We start from the raw sequence: 14,451 nt of genomic DNA, 5'->3' as shown, positions 1-14,451 counted from the left end.
ATGACCTATTTCTCTCCTCTGTATTCAAAAATTCCTCACAGATCAGTTGCTCTCACCAAAAACAGAAGTAGTTTCATTGGGCTTTCTGCCAAACTCCTGAGCAGGGAGGACTTCCTTTTCTAGTGAGAGAACTGCAAGTAAGTGGGTCAAGCTATAACCCACAGGCCTGCACAGTAGTCCTGGATATTCTACTGCAAATATCCCTTTCCCTACGATGATCACTGAAGACATCACTAAGCCCTATCTTAGTTTCAGGGCTTAAAATAAAATATTCAGCTGCCTCAATCACGCTTGCAAGAACTGGGTAAAAATTATAATTAAAATGCAGTGCAAATGCAGCATTTTAAAATTACACAGACTTAAAAAATATTGCACAGTTCAGGTTTGGCACTACAATCTTTTAAGGTAAAAACTGTGGAATATAATGAATTATTATTAGATGAATAGTCAAATAAACAGTATCTTAGTATATGAAATATGTACTACAGTGTCCAAAGTGTCACTGTATATTTAGCCAAGGCGAATTGAACACTGCAAAGCTGCATAAATAGAAAATGTCACGTACAACAGTAGTTTCTGAAAGGTACTAGGGGTGTGGTACAATCACACAGACTAGCTACAAACCATACTGTGTTGGTCAGCTCAGGCTGCTATAATAGAATACCATAGGCTAGATGGCTTAAACAACAGATATTTATTTATCACAGTTCTGGAGACTGGAAGTAGATTCCATTGCTGGTGATGGTTCTCTTACTTGTTTATGGAGGACTATCTTCTAGCTCTGTCCTCATATGGCAGAGAGAGAGAGAGAGTGAGAGAGCGAGAGAGCGAGAGAGAGAGAGCACTCTGATCTCTCTTCTTCTTCTTTTTTTTTTTTTTTTTTTTTGAGACGGAGTCTCGCTCTGTCACCCAGGCTGGAGTGCGGTGGAGCAATCTCGGCTCACTGCAAGCTCCGTCTCCCGGGTTCACGCCATTCTCCTGCCTCAGCCTCTCGAGTAGCTGGGACTATAGGCGCCCGCCACCACGCCCGGCTGATTTTTTCTATTTTTCAGTAGAGACGGGGTTTCATCGTGTTAGCCAGGATGGTCTGGATCTCCTGACCTCATGATCCTCCCGCCTCGGCCTCCCAAAGTGTTGAGATTACAGGTGTGAGCCACCGTGCAAAGCCTCTTCTTCATTTTATAAGGGGCCACTGACCTCATCACGGGGGCCACTGACCTCATCTAAACCTAAAATCTAATTTACCTCCCAAAGGTCTCACTTCCAAATACCACCCCAAGGGGAGTAGGACTTCAACATATGAATTTGGGGGGACACAAACATTCAGTCCATAACACACACACTGAAAAGTCAACTGGTGCTGAATTATTTTCTAGCAGCTATTGGGAAGCAGAAGAGTGAGATGAGCAAGATAGGAAGCCATTCATCATTTCCTTGAAAGGCTGAGCAGGAGGGATTCATGCAAGCACAACAAGGGCAGTATAGAGTCAAAAAGCAACACTGGGAAAGGGAGAGAAAAGAGCAAAACAAAATTAGGCTGGAGCGGGTTTTTTAGTTTAGTTTAGTTTTGTTTTGTTTGTGCATTAAGAAGCACAGCAGGCTTCAATATGACTTGCTGGCTAAAAGTTCTAACGTGAAGAGTCTTTTCAAGCAGATACCCCACAGAATTCCTCTTATACGTCAAATGGAGTATCAGAATCCTTTGGTCATAACCTTAATATCAGACAATTATATGTGGATATTTGTAAAGACACATTTTCAACAATTCAGTTAAATACAATGGAACAAAATCTGATAGATTCCAGAAAGTTTCGCCTTTCCCTTTTCATCAAATCTTATGTACCTGAAATTCTCTTGCATAGGGCTGTTCACTTACACTCATACTTTAAGCTCTTTTAAAGGCACCTGGTGCCCTAAGAGAAAAGATTTCAATGAAAGGTATGCTGAGACTCGGGCTCTGCCACTTATTTAGGCCTGTGAGTAGGGGCAAGGCACCGACCTGTTTATGCTCTGATTGGCTCATCTGTATAATGAAGTTACTAATACCTACCACAGAAGATTGTAAGAATTTCTAAAATTCAATGAATTTGAACTATTTTATAAATGCTAAAGTTGCACTGGGGTTCACACCTGGAATCCCAGCACTTTGACAGGCCAAGGCAGGAGGATAGCTTCAGGGCAGGACTTCAAGACCAGTCTGGTCAACATAATGAGATCCTGTCTCTAAAAAGAAAAAAAAAATTAAAAAAATTAGACGGATGGTGGCACACAACTGTAGTCCCCACCACTCAGGAGGCTTGAGGTAGGGGGATTGCTTGATTCCAGAAGTTCAAGGCTGTTGTGAACTATGAATCACAACACTGCACTCCAGCCTGGGCAACAGAGTAACACCCTGTCTCTAAAAAAATTGAAATTAAGTTTAAAAAATATATAGCACTCGGTTATTCAGTGCAAATGCCCCTGGAATAGGTGATCTTCTAAACCAGGGGTCCCCAAATCCCAGGGCGCAGACTGGTGTGGGTCCATGGCCTGTTAGGAACTAGGCCACACAGGAGAAGGTGAGCAGCAGGCAAGCGAGCATTACTACCTGAGCTCCACCCCCTGTCAGATCAGCGGTGGCATTAGATTCCCATAGGAGCGCAAGCCCTATTGTGAACTGCACATGCGAGAGATCTAGATTGTATGCTTCTTATGAGAATCTAACTAATGCCTGATGATCTGAGGTGGAACAATTTCATCCTGAAACCTTTCCCAACCTCCATCCGTGGAAAAATTGTCTTCCATGAAACCGGTCCCTGGTGCCAAAAAGACTGGGGACCGCCACTTTAAACTATTTCCATTCTCTTATGCAGAAGTGATATGCATAGAAAATTTTTCCATCAGAGCAAGTTTTGATTAAACTTGACAGCTTGAGGAGAATGCAGGGAGCATTAAGAAGTAGGATGTTTAAAGGAGGAAATGGGGGAAAATGGCCCATTGTGAAAACGAATTTCTGTATCTTATAACTATGTATTGGTAAAGTATGCTTTGCTTTCACTTGTAAACCTGAAGGAAACAAGTTAGTGAATACAGATCATTTAATACATGTTCTCTATACTATGACTATTTGTTTTATTGCCGTTTTTAAGATGAGATCTCAGTGGGATGGATTAGACTTGACATTTTTCTCTGGGGGTGAGCTCTTGTGATCGCTAGAGAAGAAAGGGAGTAGACAAAATCCAGCCTTAGTTGAAGTGGAGAGGGGTCAAGATGCCACAGGTGGAGAAGAGGATACAGCTCCCATTAGAGGAAAATTTTTTAAAGTGTGTGGCTACCCATCTTTTAAATCTGTAAAAGATTTCTCTAGCTCAGAACTATGTATTGATAAAGTATGCTTTGACTATATCAGGGGAAATCTTTAGGTTGTTTTTATTTCTACTTACCATGAACTCAATCTAGGCTTAATTTTGCCTCTATCTTTTGGAAATCCTAAAAAATAAAATTGTCAGTGTAAGTTTGTATTCTCTCCTCATCCCGCAGAACCAGAAAACATGACTGATCTTCATTTTTATTTTTATTTTTATTTTTTATTTTTTAGGTGGATTTTTGCTCTTGTTGCTCAGGGTGGAGTGCAATGGCGCGATCTTGGCTCACTGCAACCTCCACCTCCCGGATTCAAGGGATTCTCCTCTTTCAGCCTCCCATCTTGCTTCTTTATAATTTGTATTCAGTTAATCATACTGAGATTGGCTTGAAATCATTTGTTTACTTATTACTATTTTTAAATATATTAGTTTATTATTTTTAAACATACTTATTGAATTAGTAATGAGTAGAAGCCTTCTTTGGCCTGGGACACAATTACTCAAGTCACTTTAGGTTATGATAAAAGTTGTACAAATCTCAGTACTCATGGAGTTGCTCATTTTCTGTTTGTTTTGGGGAATTTAAGCTACAAAGCTAGGTTCTTCTTACATATCATTCAGGACCAGAGGGCATTCATCTCCTTACCTTTCTTTCAGTTGGGATGTTTGACGGGAATAATAGAGGTTGAAATTACTAAAGTATCTACAACACATATAATATATATCATAGGAGAGAGAAGAGGTGGAACATGAAGAAGTAATGAAGAAAGAATAAATTTCAGGAATTTTAGGAGTTTTCAGAATAATTACACATGCTATTGGATAAGTGATATGAAATACCGTTTCTATCCACCAAAGGAAGCTGATATAATAGCAATTGCTATGCATATTAGCATCCTAATTAAGACTTTATTTTATTATCACAAGCATTTACTAGGAATCCTTGTGGCACAACCCAAGGCACTTCAAGAGAGTGGAACACAGCTCCTCAAAATAGGCATGTTGGTAGTTGAAATGTATGCCAATGGAAACCATTCATGATCAATTACATCACAGATGGATAGGTACTGGGGAATTAAGTTAAAGGACATAATTTTTTAACTAGCCTAAACTTTCTTTGAATGAACTTGCACCAAGATTTAATAGTAAGAAGGATCTGAAATTTATATCCTTATTAGAAAGCAGCAGGGTGCTGTATGACTTGGGGAATTCCTAGCCACAAAATGTTGTGGAATGCTGTTTTTTGGAAGTATTAACAGTTGATTTCGAGCAAAGTGAAGATATAATATTAGGGTAGAATGAGCATTTGTCTCCCGTCGGATGCCAAGTATTTAAGACTGTAACAAGAAATTGAAAACAGGAATTTAAGAAGGAGAAAAGTTTTTATCATTTGAAACTTGAAACCAAGGAATTTAATACTAGTGATGACCAACTTATGCACAGAAGGGATTTTTAAAGCCTGGAAAGATAAACACAGAGAAGCATTGCATCTCATTGCACAGATACAATAGAAGACAGGGGATCCAGTGAAGGCCAAGGCAAAAATGGTCATGGCCTCTACCTGAAAGCACATCAGTTCTTGAGTGGTGGGGTAGGAAAGAGGCAGGGATTTGGTAGAGCAATACTGTGTGGAATAGGCTGGCTTTTGAGATGACTGATTCGATCTGGTAAGTGGAGAGTTACCTACCTACGTGTTATCTTCTAGGATGTGGAAACAGACTCTAGTGTATGGACTTGGAAATGTGTCAAATTGATATCATTGACTTAATACCCTAACTTAAAAATTACATGTTGAGAAAGCCTTACAAAAAAAGAGTCCTTTATCGTACTTGTTTATATGATATAAACCCTGCTAATCTCTTTGATTTTTAAGATTCTCCATGAGATACATGATGACAAACATACAATGTGAATGTTTTCTGTAGGATGATACAATTGTAATATCTCTGTCAAATTGGAACAAATATGCAACAATCAGCAGCAATTACCTTGGGAAACAGAGGTCAAGGTTGGGGTCAGAGAACTTTTACTTTTAATCCTTTGGTAATCGATTTTTTTATTATAAATATAATTAAAACCTAATTAGGAAACAAAATTATTTCATGTTATTATTTCAGTTTTGATGCAATATACAAACATGTATAATTTCCCAAGATATCTATTTGTAGTGTATCACAATGCTGATAATTATTTCTGAGTAGTATATTAATGAAATTTTTAATTCTTTCTTCTTTCTTCTCTTTCTTTCTTTCTTTCTTCTTTCCTTCTTTACTTCTTTCTTTCTTTCTTTTCAAGGTCTTGCTATGTTGGTTAGGCTGGACTTGAACCCCTGGGCTCAAACAATCCTCCCACTTCAGCCACCTGAGTAGCTGGGAATATGAGTACGTGCCACTACACCCAACTACAATTTCTTTTCTAAGCAAATTGCTGTATTTTCCAAATTCTTTAAAATAACTGTTTAATATTTTTATAATCAGAAAAAAGAAAAATTACAATTAAGTTATAAAAGAAGTTTCTTTTGTTATTTGTTCTAATTAACAACCATTTTTAAAAACCCCATTATTTATTAGAATGTATCACATCTTTGAATTTATTTTGATCCATACCAATGGAAAGAATATTCTGATTTTAGATCAATGATGAAATATTTTATTAAATAAAAGATGGATTGAAATAATCTTTCTTAATGTTTTTATATAGCTGAAAGTTATTGTAAATAGAGATGCCTTTGATTCTGGGTTTTAAATATTCCACACCCACTTTCTTTTTAGACCTTAAATCTCACTCAAGTTATTCTGCATAAACACAGTTAGAATCTATATGCCAGATTTCATTACAGCTTCAAAGAAAGAAATGTAAACATAGTGTAAATTCAAGGACATCAGAGAGATTTTCTTCCACTGCTTGTATAAATATTAAGAGACATGATTTGGTTTCATTCTGTAACAGATTTAGTATCTTTACATTCATTTTTCTTATAAATAAATAAAGTTTGCATAATCAAATAAATTTAACAGTATCATACACAAAAAGCCAAACAAATATTTGACATTGCATTAATACAACAAGTTGATCCTCACTGATTTTAACCAAGCCCCTTGCTTTCTTTCCTAACTTTATCCAATCTTGCTGAGAAAGAATCATCGGAATTGAGAACTTTTCCCAAATGTGTCCCCTTCTGATCTGATTGGAAAGAAGAGAGCAAGACTGACTGAAGTCTTCGAGAATGTTTCCAAGAGCCCAAATTCTCATCATCAGAGGAGTGGTGGAATTCTTCTTTGCTTCATCAATGCATAATTAGGGAGGATTTAATCTGCAGATCATGACATAATAACTCCCTGAGCACATTTTCAATGCACCCAGTTGGGTCAGTAAACTCTCCCAAGACTTTGCTCCATGGACCAGCATTTGTACCCTGTTTGCAATCATGTCTGCACATTCTCCTAAAGAGTAGGACAGCTCATGCCCTTCTGAGAAAAACAAAACTTCACATGTGAATAGCCATGCATCAGTTCCACTGCTCTTAGAAGCAATTGCTCAAGTCTATCCTGCCTTCCATCTCCGATGTGAACTTGGGTCTGTTATAGACCCAAGCTTTTGCTGAAGAATTTGGGCTGAAGAAAGTTTGAGCAGGTCTTTTGACTGATTTTTTTTTTTCACCTTTAAAGGAAAGCCTTTAAAAATAATGGAAAGGAATTCTTTCTGGTTCACTCTGCTGTAGTACTATCAGCCTTCTCCATGCACACAATGTACACACTCCTATCTTTGACCACGCACTGGGTCTTCCGGCTGCTGGAATGCTCTTCCTCTAAGTATCTGTGGGGCTATATACTTCTCTTCCCTTCTGTCTTGGATCATAGATTAGCCTATGCTGGCCTTCCTATGTAAAGCAGCAACTGTCTCCACTCCTAATCTCCCTATCCTTCACCTATTTCTTTCTCCATCTCATTTATCATCTCTTTCCTTCCACTGGAATTTAACTCCACGAACTGGGCATTTGGTCCATTTTGTTCTTTGGTGAATCTTAAGTGCCTGGGGCATAATAGGTACCCAGCAAATAATTGTTAAATGAATGAGAGATTCAGTGAATGAATAAATAAATTCAATGGCCCATCAGAGAACAGAATAATTCAGTTCTTACATAGAAACAAAATGTATTTTCATAGACATGAAAAATGTTGTAAATCATGTGATTTTCTTTTGCCTCCCTTAAAATTTTTCAGCAGTATTTAATGATATCAAAAGTGTTGGGATATTTCAGTGGAATGATTGAAACAACATATCTGTACCTATCTACCTGTGTTGGCATAGTAAAGCATAGCAGATAAGGGAGTTTTGGTTCTAGGTGTGAATCCATCTCTACTACTCACTAGTCATTACTTTCGGGTGGAAGCTACTTAGTTTCTCATAGGCTCCACCTCATCATTTCTAAAAGAGACTTTAATAAACTGCTATCTAAAGCACTTGGTGCCTGTCACCTAGTAAGCTTTTGGTGGATGATAGTTATTATTATTATTTATTATTTATTTATTTATTTATTTATTTTTGCGAGACAGAGTCTCACTCTGTCCCCCAGGCTGGAGTTCAGTGTTGTGATCTCAGCTCACTGCAACCTCCGCCTCTGGAGTTCAAGCGATTCTCCTGCCTCAGCCTCCCGAGTAGCTGAGATTACAGGCTTATGCCACCACACCCAGCTAATTTTTGTACTTTTAGTAGAGATAGGGTTTCACCATGTTGGCCATACTGGTCTCAAACTCCTGACCTCAGGTGATACACCTGCCTTGACCTCAGAAAATGCTGGGATTACAGGTGTGAGCCACCGTGCCCAGCCAATATAATATTATTTTGACTTCTGTACTATATTTATTCCCATAACCTCTAATCACCTTTTAAAGGTGAAGTATAGATAAAAAAAGATTAAATTAATGATATTAAGGATTTATCATGGGGTATTAGAATAGAATATGAGAGGACAATGAACTAGCAAAGGAAGCATGTTGTCATTGCAAGCCCAAGCTGTTTCTATAATAAGAGACTCACAAGAATCACAAATTTATACCTACAGCATTCCAAAATGGCATAACGCAAATATTTTCCACACAGTACAAAGAAGGTATGTATCACATTTGATAAATTCCTTGTTATGATATTGTTAGTGTCCAAAAGGTTATACCTCTGTATTTGGCAATATTATTGAGGAAATACAAGAAAACTAAAGATGTCACAAATTTACAAATAAGAAATAAGTATCTAGACTGCACATAAGTAACATTAGATAACTACATATTTCTGCACGTCAACCTGTGATGGATGCTGTGATGTCACCCAGAGTCCCCTTTAGGACTGAAGTACTCATTCCTTTAGTGACTAGGAGCATTGCTGAGGGACAACCTCCCCTGTCAGCCACTTCCAGGATTATCTCTGCCGAAGAGGGCCACCTTGCCCAAGGTCAGGTCGCCTTCCCAGGTGACCCACATCCAATGACTAATCTGCATGGGAGTTTAATATCCCAGCCATTCCACCTCAACTCAGATCAGCTCTGAAGGGTCGTTTATCTTCCGAGTTTCCCTACGGTAGGCAAGGGTGCCCATAGTGACTGTATCACACAAATTTCCTCTTCCTCCTGTCTCCAGCCCTGCTTCCTTCCTTTCCCTTGAATAGGGGCTGTTCCCAGGGACACTCCACAGTAAACTTCCTGCATGGCAAACTCCATCTCAGAGCTGGCTTTCTGGGAACCTGAGACACAGTTCTTTCTTTTGAAATTGAAAATTTAAATTACAAATTCAGATAACTTGAGTAGAGAATGCCAAGCATCTGTGTTTTCAACTGAGTGACTGGGTGGTTTTTTACTTTTTAACTAAATAGGTAGGGTAGCAGAGTTATATCCACCTACTTGCTTTTTATTTTTCTGAAAGTTAGAGAGACTTGCAAATCTCAGGAAAGAAAAATATCCTGTCAACTGCCTTGTCTTAAAGCATAGTGCCTGACAATATCATCGGGGACTTTTGGGGTCTGTCATTTTAAAGTTAAATGAATTACTACTGAAGTCAGTCTTACTCAACAGCAGGTCAATTCACTGCATTACATCACAATATCCAAAAATCATAATTGGATTTAGGTAATCGATATTCTTGTTAGAAAGATAGTTCTATAACATGCTATAATGAATGCATACACTGTTCGAGTTTAGATATACAGTTTAGGAAATACAGCACCTAGAAGTATCTTTTAATATGGCTACAGTGTATTTTTAATATGGAAGAAATATAATGACCAGAATTCTTTAGTATTTATGAAGTTCTGCAAACAATTGCTCAGTTTAAAGGTTTTTTATGCATTCTACATATAGAAATCCCCTCTTCATTTAAAATAATTCAAGTTGCTAAAGATGTTATCAAAGATTGCATTTTTGACTGTTCATTTCTTAGGTTATAGCACTTGCTGCACAGATAACTAAAATATATTGGATACGCAAATTAAAAATATGTAAAGAAAAATTATTGAGTATTATATTCAATGATATGCTAGATATGTTTTTAAATGAGAAAATATTTTAAAATTCTAGCATAAGAATTGAACGTTTCTTTGTAAATGCAAAGCCATAGTTTTAGTTCATATAAAAAAAATGTCTTGCTGCTTTTATTGTCTTCAGCCCACCATGGAATAAGACAATATTTATCAATTAGGCTGATGAAGTGCTTTTTCTTAAAAAACAAACAAACACCCAACTTATAATTTATTTTGTTATGGTCAAATGGTATATTTTATAGATAGATCCTGATAAAGTAACAATTCTCAGATTAAAATCCAGACTTGTTTTTGCAATTTGGAACATTTTGAGAAGACTAGTTGCTACTTACTTCAAATTCTCTTACCTTTGTAGGTGGAATCAGATCTCAGTGATGAGATTCACATGAAAGAGACAGCTTAATCTTAACCTGTATCCTGTAAGTTTAAAATTAAACTATCGTTACCATCAAAATTTGGCACTCCTGTAGACAAACTCACATCTATAACTTCCCAGATAAGCAATATATGCCCAGTGCAGTATCCTAGGTCTGCAAAACCATGTTAAATTACACTAACCTCTCGTTTCACTGATAAATCAATAGCCTTAAGATGGTGACATTAATAACCCAGCTGAATTATCAAGATGGAAGTAGAGCCTGTGGTTCTCTTGGTATCAGCACATTATAGCAGCATGACTACTTTCGCATTATTTTAATTTTCTGAGTATATTTTCCCTATTTGGAAAATGAAAATTACTTTGCAGGGTGTCAGGAGAATAAAATGAAACTAGGCAGGTAATTCACCCAGCACAGTGGCTGGGATATAGAGGCCCTCAATAAATGTAACTGTTAAGTGCAGAAGCGGAAGTGGAGGCTGGTGGAATTAAGTGAGCAGGAAGATGGTCAGCTGCAGAATCAAGGTCTGCTTTCTGGACCTGGTGCAGAGCTCCGTCTACTATAGTTGACCTTCCTCTCCAGTGCAGGTTGGAGAGTAAGAGCAGCAATACAGTGCTGAGGCGAGGCCTCCTGCAACTCTGGTACAGCACCAAGCATTTGAATCCTTTTGATTATTCCACACCAACCTTTGGGCATTCTGTACTCACATGTGCTCTCAGCCATTTGCGGTCAGCCAGGGCATGCCTGTGGAATTCCTTTTCCTGTAACAGTTGACTCATGGCAAAACGCGCTCCATTTGTCAGGTTGCAGGAGAGAAAATTCCAATCATGCTCCAACTTGCAGGGTGGCCTCAGACCCTGGAGGTGAACTGCCCCTCAGAGCACACTGACTTTCATCTACCCTCCCTTCAAGTCATCTTGCCACTTCCTACTCATCCTTCACATATAACACAAATGCTACCTTCTCTGTAGCCTTCCCTGACCTCTGTCATCAGTGACAATTGAGAAAACTTCACCCGTGACCTCATGTGGCACTGTACATACTGTATCTTTACTATATGACAATTCTAATGTAGTCTTCTGATTACTTGCTCGTGTAACTGTCAGCCTCTACAATGGTTTTTACATCAACCCCTTTAAAGATTTTTCTAAATCTTGGATTTTTCTCATAGTTAAAGCACACACACATCTTAGGAGGATTACAGACATCTTGAAGTAGTCGTTCACGTTTAGGAATCCATGGATCCGATGTTAGGAACTCCCACTCAAGCCCTGTATATCATCATTTGTGTTTTCTTTGCAAATCACAGCAACTGGAGCAGCATAGGCATTTGATAAACAAATGAATAAAAGAATGAACAAATGACAGTCTACCTAAAAGAATGACAAGATTTTTCCTAAAAATGAATGCAAAAGGATCTACAATTGCCCCAGAGAAAACTGGATATTAGAGCGTCTCTGGAGAAACTGATCAACTCACGGCTGGCAATACATTCCAAAAAAGGCTTTATAGACTCATTGATCTGATCCGATTTTGATTCTCTTTCTAATGCTGCTGTGTAGTGAAGACCATGGATAGAGGGCAAAATTAGTTACACTCAGTTTCTGAAATACAAGCTATCACAATTTTTCACAGGGGCACAGGTTAAAGGAGGGGAGATTATTTTCCCTTTTGGTCCTCTGTTTCTATTGCAGACTATTCAAAGGCAAATGGAGATTAATGTGTTTTGCATTTTTGGAAAAGTGGTGAAACTTCATCTACCAGTCTCTCCTTACAGATATATCCCATCTGTTTCTGTTGCATGGATTACAGCTATAGGCCTGGCATTGAAGGTGGTATGCACCTGGAGGGCTACCATTCTTCACATATTGGGGGCTGCAGTAAAAGGCTGGGGCATGGTGGGGCACAGGGAGCACTTTGTTCAGCTTCACAATAATGCCTAGAAGCTCTCAGACTGTGAGTAAACTCATTCTCCCTCATACCTGGCAGGAGAAGCTCTCAAACACTGAGAATTGAGGCTGGCCTCCAAATATCAGTATGAACAGCCCCCTAGAGAAGGGGCCTTTCAATCTATAAAAATCTCTATTTTGTCTTTTGTATGCCATAGCTTTAAGATACAGAAATTATTTCCTCTTCAGTGTTTCACAATATACCTACTTGAATAAGCCTCAATTTGCTTTAAAAAAAAATGAGAGAGAGAGAAAGATTATACAGAATTATTTTCCTTTGATGGTAAAGTCCACCTTCTCCCAGGGGCAACTGGCAAACTCTTATCCTCTGCTGCTTCTAGAGAAACGCCCAGTAATGAGAGCTGCTTTCCAGGCTCCTGTGATCAGCTAGAGGTCTCTAGTGGAAATCTAGGGCAATCACAGCTTTCGTCAGGTGTGGCTGCCTGGAAGGGCCCTGACAATTGTGCACATGGTTAAGAAGAACTGATAACAGCCACTTTCCAAACACATAAATATGTGGATTGACTAGAATTCCATTAGCTACATGTCTCCAACTTTAAGGATTCTTGGGAATTTCGAGATCTGGCTTTGAAAAGGGAACAAAAGATGCAATCAGTTTTTGCCTTTTTCCTTCTTGCCTGCTCAGAAACTGTCTCTAGTTAGAGAGGTTAGAATCCTGAGGAGCTCTGAGAATATTACAAATGTGAGACACATTCTGCCATAAATTAGGGGCGGTGTGAGACTATGTAAATTCCCACAAGCTTGTCAAAAGCGGTGGGTTTGTAAATATCCAAGCTTCATGACGGTAGCATAAGGATAAGAATCTTTTCTTATACACAAGATGTCCAAGTGTTGCAGATTCTCCTTATCAGGCATTGCGGCATTTCAATGTCTTTTTCTTTTTTTTTCAAATAGGGAATGACCACATGATTCTTTTAAGAAGGAAAAGACCAGCAAGAATAGAGAAACCCATTATTGGGTTTCATTTGTTTGTAGAGCCAATAATATCATTTCAGTAAAAAACAAAAAACAAAACAAAACAAAAAAAGTGCTTCTAATACATAGTCAATAGGAGCCTTTAAACTTGCATGGATGTTTGGGAAGAAACTCTATTCTAATGAATAATTTAAGAATCTTCCTGCTTTTCATCCTTGAGGATAGAATGTGATTTACTGCAGTACCAAAAAGCATGTTGAAAATATTTACCCCACAGAGGGCAAGTAAAATTACAGTAGAGGATGTGGTGGCTCAAGGCTATAATCCCAGCACTTTGAGAGGCAGAGGAGGGCAGATCACGAGGTCAGGAGATCGAGACCATCCTGGTCAACATGGTGAAATCCCTTCTCTACTAAAATACAAAAATAATAATAATGATAATTAGCTGGGGGTGGTGGCGTGTGCCTGTAATCCCAGCTATTCCAGAGGCTGAAGCAGGGGAATCGCTTGAACCCAGGAGGCGGAGCTTGCAGTGAGCTGAGATCATGCCGGGCCACTGCACTCCAGCCTGGTGACAGAGCGAGACTCTGTGTCGCGGGGGGCGGGGGGAATTACAGTAGAGGAAGCTCGGGTAATTTAGTAAATAAGTGGATTGATCGTGCCAGTTTCCATCGCAATCACAAGATCCAAAACCTTCAGCTGGCAGTTGCCGCTATCAATAGGATTGTGGCAGGCCTGTGAAAGGGTAGGGATTGGTTTTGGTCACCCGCATTGACAGTTTTGAAAAGTGTACCATAATTATGACTACAAAGTCAGCACATTTTAAAGCCTAAATTAGGGAATCAAACAAACACATAAAACAAGTAAAGAAAAAATGTTCATGAAAGGGGAAGATTTTTATAGCAACAGCAACAACAACAAATACCTCTAAGCATTGTCTCTCAACATCAGAATGTTCAGATTCTCTTAAGGCTCCCACCTTAGGCACCTCTGTAATACTGCATGGTTCTGTATTTGTGCTACCAAGAAGCACAATTGCTTGCACTTGCTTGTTACATGACTCTATTCCTGTTGTAATAAATACTTCATGTGTGGCAATATCAGTCCTCTTTAGCCCTGTGTCTGGAGTGTCTGGTGCAGTGTAACTTTTATCACAGATTTGCGAATTGCATTCATAATTAACACACGAATGTAATACAGTGACATATTTTCCAAAAGAATACTATTAATTATAATAGTAATGAATAAGTTCCAAGTAATAGGTCCCAATAGATAGGTCCCAAAGACATTTGACCAAACTGTTTATATTAGATTGAT

General features: G+C 38.5%; 1 long non-coding RNA gene across 1 annotated transcript; it reads left to right on the top strand.

Annotated features, from left to right (window-relative positions):
• Positions 1-1,475: 1,475 nt before the first annotated feature.
• On the top strand, positions 1,476-10,431 carry LOC103890636 (uncharacterized). Its single transcript, XR_654946.2, has 3 exons — positions 1,476-5,358; positions 5,640-5,725; positions 10,228-10,431. It is a non-coding gene; the product is annotated as an uncharacterized LOC103890636 (long non-coding RNA).
• Positions 10,432-14,451: the final 4,020 nt, after the last annotated feature.

This window comes from Pongo abelii, chromosome 4 (assembly GCF_028885655.2).
Source record: "Pongo abelii isolate AG06213 chromosome 4, NHGRI_mPonAbe1-v2.0_pri, whole genome shotgun sequence".
Lineage (NCBI taxonomy): Eukaryota > Metazoa > Chordata > Mammalia > Primates > Hominidae > Pongo > Pongo abelii.
The sequence above is the reverse complement of the archived record's forward strand: the minus strand, read 5'-3'. Positions and strand labels throughout refer to the sequence as shown.